We start from the raw sequence: 13,949 nt of genomic DNA, 5'->3' as shown, positions 1-13,949 counted from the left end.
CGGGGTCGCGGTATTATTATCATTATTATAAATACAGTGACATTATATATTGCCAATATATTTACACATATTTTCTGTAATATTAATGTATTACATTTTTTTTAATATCAAACTGCTATAAAAACGTATATAAATATAAATAATTTATATGATTTATTATTTGCTTTATTCTCACTGAAAACATTTTTATTGTGTTAAAAAATTGTATTTCAAAATAAAATATTATAAATAATTTTATTAGTATAATTTAAGTAACAATGCAAGAAAAAAATGGTATTCAGTAAAGGAAAAGTCAAATTTTACAATAGTTATTTTTAAGGTTAAGGATATTCTTATATGTAAAATCTTAAGTCTTTATATGTAAGAGTTGAGAATAAACGTCAGGATGTGAGTGAGTGTGGGGGCGGACTCCGACAACACCTGTTTGCAGCATGGAGGCCTGAAAGCAGAGAGTTTATAGGCAGCCATAAATCACTGGCTCCATTGTTGTGTCACCAAATCGCCTTCCTCATCAGGTAAAACTTGTTGTTTGAAAAAATCAAACCATATAAATTGTACACATCGTCCTGAAACTTTGCAGGAACATGCAAAACACCTTTTTCAATTCAACTCATTTGCTTCCATCAGATAATCTACATACAACACTTGAACAAATTTGAATGTTTCTTCTTTTTATTTTGTCTTCTTTCAAATTTGACTGTGATGTAAATTAGACACGGCCTTTTAACAGTCGCTTTATGGCCGAATGCTGATACCGATATGAAAAAAAGGAGGAACTTATCTGGATTTGAGCTGCTGTTGACCTTTTTTGAAGTGAGTGGAGGCAGCTGAGAGGTCTCCTTTTACTAATCAGTCTTTTGACAACAAACACGAGCTGTTTAGGGGCCAAAGACATCTTTGTGACGAGTGTGCTCACTCACCTGGACGAATTAAACCGCTTTTTTTTTTTTACTTTACGCTTTGGAAAAGTCAAACAAGAAGTCTGCAAAAACGACTGGAAAAGCTATCATTCCCATGCCGGGCCACTAGTTGTTTTTTAAATATTGCTAACATTTAGTTCAAGTTTTTTTAGATAAACTAAGCTAAAAAGTGTGTTTTTATTGTATTTTCAGTCACCGTGGCTGCTTTTCGGAGTTGGGTTATTCTTATGAATTACTCATTTTCATTGTTGGAGCATGAAAAAAAAATAATTAGGACTTTCTAATAGGGTTGTACGGTATACCGGTATTAGTATAATACCACGATACTAATGAATCATATTCAGTACTATACCGCCTCTAAAAAGTACCGGTGGCCCCCCCCCCCCCCCCCCCCCCGTCGTTTATGGTTCATGAGCAGACGAGCATGTTTGGCAGCGCACAATCAAGGAGTACTTACAAGCAGACACAGTGTGTAGACAGAAAAGGGAGAACGAACGCATTTTGGCTTAAAAACTAACAATAAAGGTGAAGTTATAACACTGAAATGCCCTCAGGAATAGGTGCTTTAAGACATGGCTAGCGAGTTAGCGGATTGGTAGCCAAATTTGTGGTATCATTCAAAACTAATGTAAAGTATCAAACAACAGAAGAATAAGTGATTATTACATTTTAACAGAAGTGTAGATAGAACATGTTAAAAGAGAAAGTAAGCCGATATTAACAGTAAATGAAAAGTACCTACTCAGTGGCCTAGTGGTTAGAGTGTTCGCCCTGAGATCGGTAGGTTGTGAGTTCAAACCCCGGCCGAGTCATACCAAAGACTACAAAAATGGGACCCATTACCTCCCTGCTTGGCACTCAGCATCAAGGGTTGGAATTGGGGGTTAAATCACCAAAAGTGATTCCCGGGCGCGGCCACCGCTGCTTCCCACTGCTCCCCTCACCTCCCAGGGGGTGAAAAGGGGGATGGGTCAAATGCAGAGGACACATTTCACCACACCTAGTGTGTGTGTGATAATCATTGGTACTTTAACTTTAACTTAAGTAGATTAATAATACATTTTCTACCACTTGTCCTTAATAATTTTGACAAAATAATAGAATGATAAATGACACAATATGTTACTGCATATGTCAGCAGACAAATTAAGAGCCTTTGTTTGCTTACTTACTAATAAAAGACAAGTTGTCTAGTATGTTCACTATTTTATTTAAGGACAAACTTGCAATAAGAAACATATGTTTAATGTACCCTAAGATTTTTTGTTAAAATAAAGCCAATACTGTAATTTTTTGTGGTCCCCTTTATTTAAAAAAGTATCGAAAAGTACCAAAAAGTATTCAAATTATTTTGGTACCGGTACCAAAATATTGGTATCGGGACAACACTACTTTCTAAATATGTTATTTAACATAATTAGAGCCTTCTAAGCATAAAATACCACCCATATAGTCACATTTACACTTGTGTCACCACATATAGTAGCCTTGAGCCATTAGCCGTTAGTTGTGGTACTTTTGTGTGCGTTCAAGTGGAAATAAATGTTAGTTATTATTAAAATCACTTTTTAAAAATTTGACACAGACTTAAAACAACTGTGCTATTCATTTGTTAAATCATGTTTTTTACACGCGTGCGTCCCATTTGCAAGTCTGTCCTCAGTGTGTTGCCGCGGTCAGGAAGTTGTCTTTGCCATTAGGTTGAATGTGCCAGTCTTGTCTTTGCTGAGTCCTACAAAGTGTTTGTACAATAAGTAGTTTGCAAATTTGGAGGTGTTAAAATCGCCACTATGTAAACTTTTTCATGGTAAATTCACAGAAAATGCTAACAAATGCAGTACTTTTACTGTAGCTATTACAGTAATTTACTCTGAAATATATTTACAGCCATTTACTGTAACTTCGCAATTGTAATTTTATCGTTAACTACACTCTCCGATTAACAGCGTGCCGCCACTTACTTAGTCTACAAATCCCTTTTAGGGACAAATCGTTTGAATTTACAGTACTTTGTTGTGATTTTATAGAGGACTATGTATACAGTATTTTAAACAGTTAATTGCTGTGAAATATATCCCAAATGTTACAATATATTTACAGTATATACTGTAAAAAATGTTTTAATGATGTGTAATCATGGTACATTTCTAAAGTATGTGCAAAATTGCTAATGCTAATTGGTAGGGATGTGAAACTCACGCTATGATTTCGACTCTTGGGGTGACGATTCAATTCAGAATCGATTCTCGATTAAACACAATTCTCGCAGTATTATATTTGGTATAAGATGATGATGAAACAGGTTACAGGTTACAAAAGCTCCTCTTGGCTAAGTACGCGTGGCAATGGCCTAAAGCACTGTTTTTTAACCAATGGGCCACCAAAATATGTCGCTTGTTTGCCTGCCGCGTGCTTGAACCGGTGCCCAAAGGTATGTGAATATGGTATTGTAAAATAAAATAATAAAATTTAATTTAATTTAATTTAATTTAATTTAATAAAATGTAATTACATTTAAAAAAAAAAAAAAAGAAAAGAAAAGAAAAGAAAAATACATTTGATTTTAAAAAATGAACTCCAGCACCCCCCGCGACCCCGAAAGGGATAAGCGGTAGAAAATGGATGGATGGATGGAAAAACAAATGCTTTTAGGTATATATTACCTAAAAAAGAAATAAAAATAGTTAATTTTTTTTTCTTTTTTTTTTCTTTTTTTTCTTTTTTTTTTCAAAAAAATTTAAAACATTTCAAAAAATAATAATAATAATAATTAAATTAGGGGCAGCACGGAGGGACAGGGGTTAGTGCATGTGCCTCACAATACGAAGGTCCTGAGTAGTCCTGGGTTCGATCCTGCGCTCGGGATCTTTCTGTGTGGAGTTTGCATGTTCTCCCCGTGACTGCGTGGGTTCCCTCCGGGTACTCAGGCTTCCTCCCACCTCCAAAGACATGCACCTGGGGATAGGTTGATTGGCAACACTAAATTGGCCCTAGTGTGTGAATGTGAGTGTGAATGTTGTCTGCCTATCTGTGTTGGCCCTGTGATGAGGTGGCGACTTGTCCAGGGTGTACCCCGCCTTCCGCCCGAATGCAGCTGAGATAGGCTCCAGACCCCCCCTTGACCCCCCCAAAAAAGGGACAAGCGGTAGAAAATGGATGGGATGGATTAAATTAAATTAAATTAAATTAAATAGATTTAAAAAAATTTAAAAATAAATGTTTTATTAAATGTAAAAAGGCATATGCTACCTTCATAGAATTCAGTCAGTTTGTTGTTGTTGCTGTCATGTAATCAAACAACCGAAGCGGCAGTGTTTTTAGTTCAGATTGTCCTTTTTAACAAAAAACTGTGGACACCAGTCGTCCCGTTGATGCAAACAAGGCAACAAAAAGACAAGTCCGGATGGGATGGAAAGGAGACCTTCTGGCTCAGAGCAGACGTGACAAACACAGTAACAACAGGAGGAGCAGTAAAGGGTCGTCTATTGTACGGCTTTAAAAACGCGAGGTGAGGAATGGCGAGCATGGAAGAGTAACACCAGCTTTGCTACATTCTCCGTCGAGTTAATGTGGGGAGGCTGTAATAAAAAGCCACCATGTGCCAATTGAGCGGCTACAATTAACAGATTAGAGTGATAAAGAGGTTGCATGGCTGCAAGGCACTGGGGGCGCCTCCCCGGACCCCTCAGGGCTCCACCATGGGCAGGAGGAGGGTGGAGGCTTGCACCGCTGATGAAGGCCCCAGATAATCTCTCTCTCTCTTCTCCCCACCCAAACCCCTCGCTCGCTCTGCCCTGCAGCACCTTTTGGCAAATACCTGCTCAATATTCTAAAAGAAGGGAGGGGGGGGGGGGGGGGGGGGGGCAGTGGTGTGTCTGCACAGGGGAGATACAACACAGCAAAAAAAAAAAAAAAAAAAAAAAAAAAAAAAAGCTGCTTGAAACAAAACAACAAAAAAAAGCGGAACATCTGCTACTAAAGCGATTGCGGAGTAAATAATGTTTGACAATGATTGTTTACAGTGACAGTGGTAAGAGTCTCAGAAAGCTCGTCATTTTCTCCCATTTTGCAGCGAAACAGATGGGCCCAAAGCGATCTATTAGCAAGCTGTCAAAAGCTTCACTCTCAACTTACTTTTATGTCTTTGCTGCACTGGGCTCACTATTTGGCAGCAATGATTATGACGTGCCATAAATCAGATACCTACTGTTCTTACTCTGCACCCCCTGCATGTTTATGTTTACTGTTTGTTTCTCCCTCCTCACATATTAGTATTATTCTATTATTGATGGCTCCATGCCGCATTCCCAAACAAAGATAATGTTTCTTCTCTCGCCTTCTTTATGCTTCATCACATGATCGCTTTAATACCTTGGGGGCATTGTGGTTCGTCAACAGTACGAATTATTAAAAATGTGTCCTTCTTTTGGTGCATAACAAGACATTTTCCTTCATTTTTGTAAGTTTCCATACAAATCATGACTCACATATTAGGTCACAGGGAGAATTTACCTTCGCGTGCGCTGTTAATTTAATTTAATATCAGCCTTTCCAATTCATTTACTCTGTTATCTGTGTTGTATTGCTTGTATTTTATTACTTGTTCCATAATAGTTTGAGTTATTTTTTCATATTGGAACTAATGAATGATCTGTTCCAGGGTCAAATTGGTGCCATTATTATTACAAATATTGAAAGTAGAGATGTCGATAAATGCTTTAAAATGTAATATCGGAAATTATCGGTATTGGTTTCAAAAAGTAAAATTAATAACCTTTTAAAAACGCCGCTGTACGGGGCGGTACATATCCGGTAAAACACGGACGTAGGAGTATACTCTGGACTGAAGCTGTGTGCCTTCATTGTTTTTGTAGCTGTTGTTTTGAGACATGTTTAAAAAAAATAAAAAAAATAATGCACTTTGTGAAAGTCAAAGTATAGTATTTCCCATAGTTGTAGTAGGTATCAGGATTATCTCAAAGAGAGCATGTCCCAAATTCCAAGCTGCTGTTTTGAAGCATGCTAAAAAAAAAAAATGCACTTTGTGACTTCAATAATAAACATAGCAGTGGCATGTTGGCACTTTTTTCCATAACTGGAGTTGAAGTTGTTCTCTTATTTTGGAAAACCTTGTTTTTGATTCCATCCATCCATCCATCTTCTTCCGCTTATCCGAGGTCGGGTCGCGGGGGCAGCAGCTTAAGCAGGGAAGCCTAGACTTCCCTCTCCCCAGCCACTTCGTCCAGCTCCTCCCGGGGGATCCCGAGGCGTTCCCAGGCCAGCCGGGAGAGATAGTCTTCCCAGCGTGTCCTGGGTCTTCCCCGTGGCCTCCTACCGGTCGGACGTGCCCGAAACACCTTTCTAGGGAGGCGTTCGGGTGGCATCCTGACCAGATGCCCGAACCACCTCATCTGGCTCCTCTCGATGTGGAGGAGCAGCGGCTTTACTTTGAGCTCCCCCCGAATGACAGAGCTTCTCACGCTATCTCTAAGGGAGAGCCCCGCCACTCGGCGGAGGAAACTCATTTCGGCCGCTTGTACCCGTGATCTTGTCCTTTCGGTCATGACCCAAAGCTCATGACCATAGGTGAGGATGGGAACGTAGATCGACCGGTAAATCGAGAGCTTTGCCTTCCGGCTCAGCTCCTTCTTTACCACAACGGATCGATACAGCGTCCGCATTACTGAAGACGCCGCACCGATCCGCCTGTCGATCTCACGATCCACTCTTCCCCCACTCGTGAACAAGACTCCAAGGTACTTGAACTCCTCCACTTGGGGAAAGATCTCCTCCCCAACCCGGAGATGGCACTCCACCCTTTTCCGGGAGAGAACCATGGACTCAGACTTGGAGGTGCTGATTCCCATCCCAGTCGCTTCACACTCGGCTGCGAACCGATCCAGTGAGAGCTGAAGATCTTGGCCGGAGGAAGCCATCAGGACCACATCATCTGCAAATAGCAGAGACCTAATCCTGCAGTCACCAAACCAGATACCCTCAACGCCCTGACTGCGCCTAGGAATTCTGTCCATAAAGGTTATGAACAGAATCGGTGACAAAGGGCAGCCTTGGCGGAGTCCAACCCTCACTGGAAACGTGTCCGACTTACTGCCGGCAATGCAGACCAAGCTCTGACACTGATTATACAGGGAGCGAACTGCCACAATAAGACAGTCCGTAACCCCATACTCTCTGAGCACTCCCCACAGGACCTCCCGGGGTACACGGTCGAATGCCTTCTCCAAGTCCACAAAGCACATGTAGACTGGTTGGGCAAACTCCCATGCACCCTCAAGGACCCTGCCGAGAGTATAGAGCTGGTCCACAGTTCCACGACCAGGACGAAAACCACACTATTCCTCCTGAATCCGAGGTTCGACTATCCGGCGTAGCCTCCTCTCCAGTACACCTGAATAGACCTTACCGGGAAGGCTGAGGAGTGTGATCCCACGATAGTTGGAACACACCCTCCGGTTCCCCTTCTTAAAGAGAGGAACCACCACCCCGGTCTGCCAATCCAGAGGTACCGCCCCCGATGTCCACGCGATGTTGCAGGGTCTTGTCAACCAAGACAGCCCCACAACATTCAGAGCCCTAAGGAACTCCGGGCGGATCTCATCCACCCCCGGGGCCTTGCCACCGAGGAGCTTTTTAACTACCTCGGCAACCTCAGCCCCAGAAATAGGAAAGTCCACCACAGATTCCCCAGGCCCTGCTTCCTCATAGGAAGACGTGCTGGTAGGATTGAGGAGGTTTTCGAAGTATTCTCTCCACCGATCCACAACATCCGCAGTCGAGGTCAGCAGAGCACCATCCCCACCATACACGGTGTTGACACTGCACTGCTTCCCCTTCCTGAGGCAGCGGATGGTGGTCCAGAATTGCTTCGAAGCCGTCCGGAAGTCTTTTTCCATGGCTTCCCCGAACTCCTCCCATGTCCGAGTTTTTGCCTCTGCGACCACTGAAGCCGCACACCGCTTGGCCTGTCGGTACCTGTCTGCTGCCTCAGGAGTCCCATGAGCCAAAAGAACCCGATAGGACTCCTTCTTCAGCCTGACGGCATCCCTCACCGCCGGCGTCCACCAACGGGTTCTAGGATTACCGCCACGACAGGCACCAACCACCTTGCGGCCACAGCTCCAATCGACCGCCTCGACAACAGAGGCACGGAACATCGTCCACTCAGACTCAATGTCCAGCGCCTCCCTCGTGACATTTTCAAAGTTCTTCCGGAGGTGGGAATTGAAACTCTCTCTGACAGAAGACTCTGCCAGGCGTTCCCAGCAAACCCTCACAATGCGTTTGGGCCTGCCAGGTCTGTCCGGCCTCCTCCCCCACCATCGCAGCCAACTCACCACCAGGTGGTGATCGGTAGAAAGCTCCGCCCCTCTCTTCACCCGAGTGTCCAAAACATGAGACCGCAAATCCGATGACACAACTACAAAGTCGATCATGGAACTGCGGCCTAGGGTGTCCTGGTGCCAAGTGCACATATGGACACCCTTATGTTTGAACATGGTGTTTGTTATCGACAATCTGTGACGAGCACAAAAGTCCAATAACAGAACACCACTCGGGTTCAGATCCGGGCGGCCATTCTTCCCAATCACACCTCTCCAGGTTTCACTGTCGCTGCCAACATGAGCGTTGAAGTCCCCCAGTAGAACGAGGGAATCACCCGGGGGAGCACTCTCCAGTACTCCCTCGAGTGAATCCAAAAAGGGTGGGTACTCTGAACTGCCGTTTGGCGCGTAAACGCAAACAACAGTCAGGACCCGTCCCCCCACCCGAAGGCGGAGGGAAGCTACCCTCTCGTCCACCGGGTTGAACTCCAACGTGCAGGCTTTGAGCCGAGGGGCAACAAGAATTGCCACCCCAGCCCGTCGCCTCTCACTGCCGGCAACACCAGAGTGGAAGAGAAGTGGTTCCAGAGCCCTTGCTGTGCGTCGAAGTGAGTCCGACTATAACTAGCCGGAACTTCTCCACCTCACGCACTAGCTCAGGCTCCTTCCCCCCCAGCGAGGTGACGTTCCACATCCCAAGAGCCAGCTTATGTAGCCGAGGATCGGACCGCCAAGTGCTCTGCCCTCGGCTGCCGCCCAGCTCACACTGCACCCGACCTCTATGGCCCCTGCTATGGGTGGTGAGCCCATTGGAGGGGGGACCCACGTTGCCTCTTCGGGCTGTGCCCGGCCAGGCCCCATGGGGACAGGCCCGGCCACCAGGCGCTCGCCATCGTGCCCCACCTCCGGGCCTGGCTCCAGAGGGGGGCCCCGGTGACCCGCGTCCGGGCGAGGGAAATCTGGGTCCTTTGTTAGTGTTCTTCATAGAGGTCTTCGAGGTCTTCGAGATCTGTTACAGATCTTCTTCTTGATCTTGTTCTTCTTCTTGTTTGGCATAGAAACCCCCGGACAACATAGCTCCTAGGATCATTGGGACACGCAAACTCCTCTACCACGGTAAGGTGGCAGCTCAGAGAGGAGCTTGTTTTTGATTGATTGATTGATTGAAACTTGTATTAGTAGATTGCACAGTACAGTACATATTCCGTACAATTGACCACCAAATGGCAACACCTGAATAAGTTTTTCAACTTGTTTAAGTCGGGGTCCACGTTAATCAATTCATGGTAAAGTTACATTGTTTAATGCATCCAGCGGGGCATCACAACAAAATTAGGCATAATAATGAGTTAATTCCACGACTGTATATATCGGTATCGGTTGATATCGGAATCGGTAATTAAGAGTTGGACAATATCGGAATATCGGATATCGGCAAAAAAGCCATTATCGGACATCTCTAATTGAAAGCATTCACACAATAAAAAATAATAACTAGAAAATTGCGGAAATTTTGATGGGCCTGCTATCTGTGCCACAGTCCTCTGGCCGGGGGTCGCCGGAAGCTGCCGTACTTAATAGATGGTGCCGAGTGTCTGAATCCGTGACTTTTAGGTGTAACTGTACAAAATGAATTACAGAGCTAGCCTAAAACGTTAGCATGCGCACATTCAAATGCTAACACTTAGCAAATGTGCTAACGATGGCTTTCTAACAGATAGCATGTCTCACACGTCAATTAACACGGCTGTACTGTAAGGTGAATGGCTTCGGAAACAGAGAAAGAATGAGAAGAAAAAGTTTGCATGTTTAAGTTAGCTAGCTAGCATGCTATCATTTGCATGCTAAAAGTTAACAAGTGTCACATACCAAGTAATATGACTCCGGGATACACGGTAGCAAAACTAGCTCAAAAAGTTAGCACGCTAATGTTAGCATGCTAGCAAGCTAACGTGACCATAAAAATAGTTAGCATGTGTCACATACCAGGTTATATGACTCTAAGGTGTATGGCTGGGGAATTACAGAAAGTACAAATAGCTAAAAAAGTTAGCACTTTAAGGTTAGCATGCTAACATAAGCATGCCAGCAGTTAACAAGTGTCACATGCCAAGTTATATGATGGTTGCATCAGTCTTTTCAATGTATTCACTCTGTTATTTGTGTTGTATTGCTTGTATTTTATTACTTGTTCCATAATAGTTTGCGTTATTTTTTCATATTGGAACTAATGAATAATCTCTTCCAGGGTCAAATTGGTGCCATTATTATTACAAATATTGAAAGCATTCACACAATAATAATAATAATAATAATAATAATAATAATAATAATAATGGCAACATTGTCATGCAACATTGACATGTTTTAACTTTTTGCTCATTTTAAGGTACAGTCTATACCTCCAGAGCAGTGGTTCTTAACCTGGGTTCGATCAAACCCTCTGGGTTTTTCTTGTTTTGTTCTTGTTGTTGTTCTTGTTTTTGTTCTTCTTGATCTTTTTCTTCTTCTTCTTCTTCTTCTTGTTCTTCTTCTTGTTCTTCTCCTTGTTCTTCTTCCTGTTCTTGTTTTTCTTGTTGTTGTTGTTGTTCTTCTTCTTCTTCTTCTTCTTCTTCTTCTTCTTCTTCTTCTTCTTCTTCTTCTTCTTCTTCTTCTTCTTCTTCTTCTTGTTATTGATCTTGTTCTTCTCCTTGTTCTTCTTCTTGTTCTTCTTTTTCTTGTTCTTCTTCTTCTTGTTCTTCTTCTTCTTCTTCTTCTTCTTGTTCTTCTTCTTCTTGTTCTTCTTGATCTTGTTCTTCTTCTTGTTCTTCTTCTTATTCTTCTTGTTCTACTTCTTCTTGTTCTTCTTGATCTTGTTCTTCTTCTTGTTCTTATTTTTGTTCATGTTCTTGTTCTTGTTCTTCTTGATCTTGTTCTTCTTCTTGTTCTTCTTTTTGTTCTTGTTCTTGTTCTTGTTCTTCTTCCTATTCTTCTTCTTAATCTTCTTCTTTGTCTACTTCTCCTTCTTCTTCTTCTTCTTCTTCTTCTACCCACCAAATGACTATACAATGTACTAGTGTATAATATTGTGTTTATTTATTTGTGAGCATGTGAGACTCCTCCCTGGTTAGTTTATTTTCTGCTTCTATGGTTATCATCACACATTTTCCTTCCACATTTGACCATCACTCGTGCATTTCTGCGGTGACATTGCAACAAAAACTACTAGTTTTTCCACAACATTGTGCAAAAGGTGCCACTTCTGCGGCATTTGACTTTGACTTTGTCCAATTAGATTGAGGCAGTCAAGCTGTTTTGCTTAAACACCCATCAAATACAGTGTGTGTGTGTGTGTGTGTGTGTGTGTGTGTGTGTGTGTGTGTGTGTGTGTGTGTGTGTGTGTGTGTGTGTGCCAGCTCCCGTCAACAAAGGCGAAGGCGTTATCTACCGCTGTAGCCCCCATCACCACTTTTCCTCACCCCTGTGCTGCTGTGAATCCACCCAATCAAATAATGTGTTGGGAACAATTAACCCCAGAGCCCCCATTGGTTCTAATTGGCAGCTATTAAGGGGGGGCCACATGATTCCTTGGTAAACAATGTGGCGAGGGGAGCAGCAGAGTGGCAGCAGCGTGTGCTGGCTGGAGGTTTGATGGGTAAGCAAAGTGCGAGAGCGACGCATAACCAACATTTAATTATCAATGAGGTTTTTGCAACACTTTAGAGGAGGGCCCCGGGCGTTGTTTCCTTCACTCCGCTAGTAATGGGCTCTTTTTAATGGGACTTGTGTTAAACACGGTGCTGCCACTGCAAAGCTTTGGCGTTCAGCCCTTAGAGTTGGGGATACTTTTTTTTTTCCCAAGGAGGATGGAGCTCATTGGAGTGGAAGAGTGCATTTACTGTATATATTATCTATTATTTGGGGATTTTACATGCAATACTTCTTACTGTGTTTTAATCTACTTATTTATTATTATGTCATTTTGCCATTATTAATTTTTTTTCTGTGCAAATTTACACATGAGATGGCATGAAATTTAAAACCTGAGATTCCAGATTCATCCCAATGCATAGATTTTCTTTCAGCTATATAGCTATGTATAAAATAAATGTAATCAAAACATAAAAAATTGCTTTGACAATTTAAAAATGTAAAAAATATATCACATTATGGTCCGTGTACCTTCCGTTCATTCAATTTCCAATTCTGAAACGCAAATTAATAAACAAAGTTAGGGCCGTTTTTCGATTTTTTTGCATATGGCAGTTTTGAAAACAAACAAAAAAGGGTTTATTTTCATTAAAATATTGCCATAAAATTTGATTTTGTGCTGTTTTCCTTTTATGGATTTTTATTTTTCCAGATAAACACAAAAATCCAATTCATGTTTATCCAAAATGCAAAAATGCATGGTTATCTGTGTGATGACAAATTGAACCGGAAGCCGTATTTTTAGCTTTTCCTTCATGTTTAACGCTAACGGACCGTGTACCTTCCGTTCATTCTATTTCCAATTCTTAAATGCAAATCAAAAAACAAATTTCGGGCCATTTTTTCTACTTTCATTCCTAAAACAAAAGTTGGACAACTATTTAATGACACTTTTTTTCAAAACGACAATAGGATTCCTGCGTAACAAAGATGTTAGCGTTATGCTACAAACAAGCTAAACACAAAGGAAAAGATAAAATACTGCTTCCTGTTCAATTTGTCATCACAATTTTTTTGCATTTTAGATGAAAATATATTCGATTTTTGTGTTATCTGGAAAAAGAAAAATCCAGAAAAAGAAAACAGCACAAAATTCAATTTTATGGCAATATTTTAATGAAAATCAACCCTTTATTGTTTGTTTTAAAATCTGCAATGTATAATAAAAATCGAAAAACAGCCCTAATTTTGTTTTTTTATTTGCGTTTAAGAATAGGAAATAGAATGAACGAAAGGAACCTTCCGTTCATTCTATTTCGAATTCTCAAATGCAAATCAAAAAACTCATTATGGGCCATTTTTTCTATTTTTATTTCTGAAACAAAAGTTGGACAACTATTTAATGAGACTTTTTTAAAACGAAAACAAGACTCCTGCTGAACAAAGGTGTTAGCGTTATGCTAAAAATATGCTAAACGCGAAGGAAAAGCTAAAAATACTGATTCCGGGTCAATTTGTCATCACACAGATGAACACGCATTTTTGCATTTTGGATAAACATGAATTGGATTTTTGTGTTTCTCTGGAAAAATAAAAGTCCATAAAACAAAAACTTTTAGTTTGTTTTCAAATCTGCCATAAATAGTAAAAATCGAAAAATTACGCTAACTTTGTTTTTTGATTTGCGTTTCATAATTTGAAATAGAATGAACGGAAGGTACAAGGACCCATTATATTAATCAATTTTTAATCATGATTGATTGATATTAATCAATTTTAATTAATTAAATCAAAACAGAAAAATAAATCACTAAATTAAAAATGAATTCATAAAAATGTTAATAAGCTCCGTAAAAAGTGATCAACGATGTTTTCGCTTTAGAAAAAAAATGTTTTAAATGAGCCGGTTTTTTGTATTAATCAAGGTAAATATTTGAAATAAATAATATAAATTATGTAATTTAAAAAAAAGAAGAAGATTGTAAATGTTATATATTTAAAGAAGTACAAAATAAAAAATAACTCTGTAGGGTGACTTTTTTTCTTACTTAACATG

The sequence above is a fragment of the Nerophis lumbriciformis genome, linkage group LG07 (assembly GCF_033978685.3).
Source record: "Nerophis lumbriciformis linkage group LG07, RoL_Nlum_v2.1, whole genome shotgun sequence".
NCBI lineage: Eukaryota > Metazoa > Chordata > Actinopteri > Syngnathiformes > Syngnathidae > Nerophis > Nerophis lumbriciformis.
The sequence above is the reverse complement of the archived record's forward strand: the minus strand, read 5'-3'. Positions refer to the sequence as shown.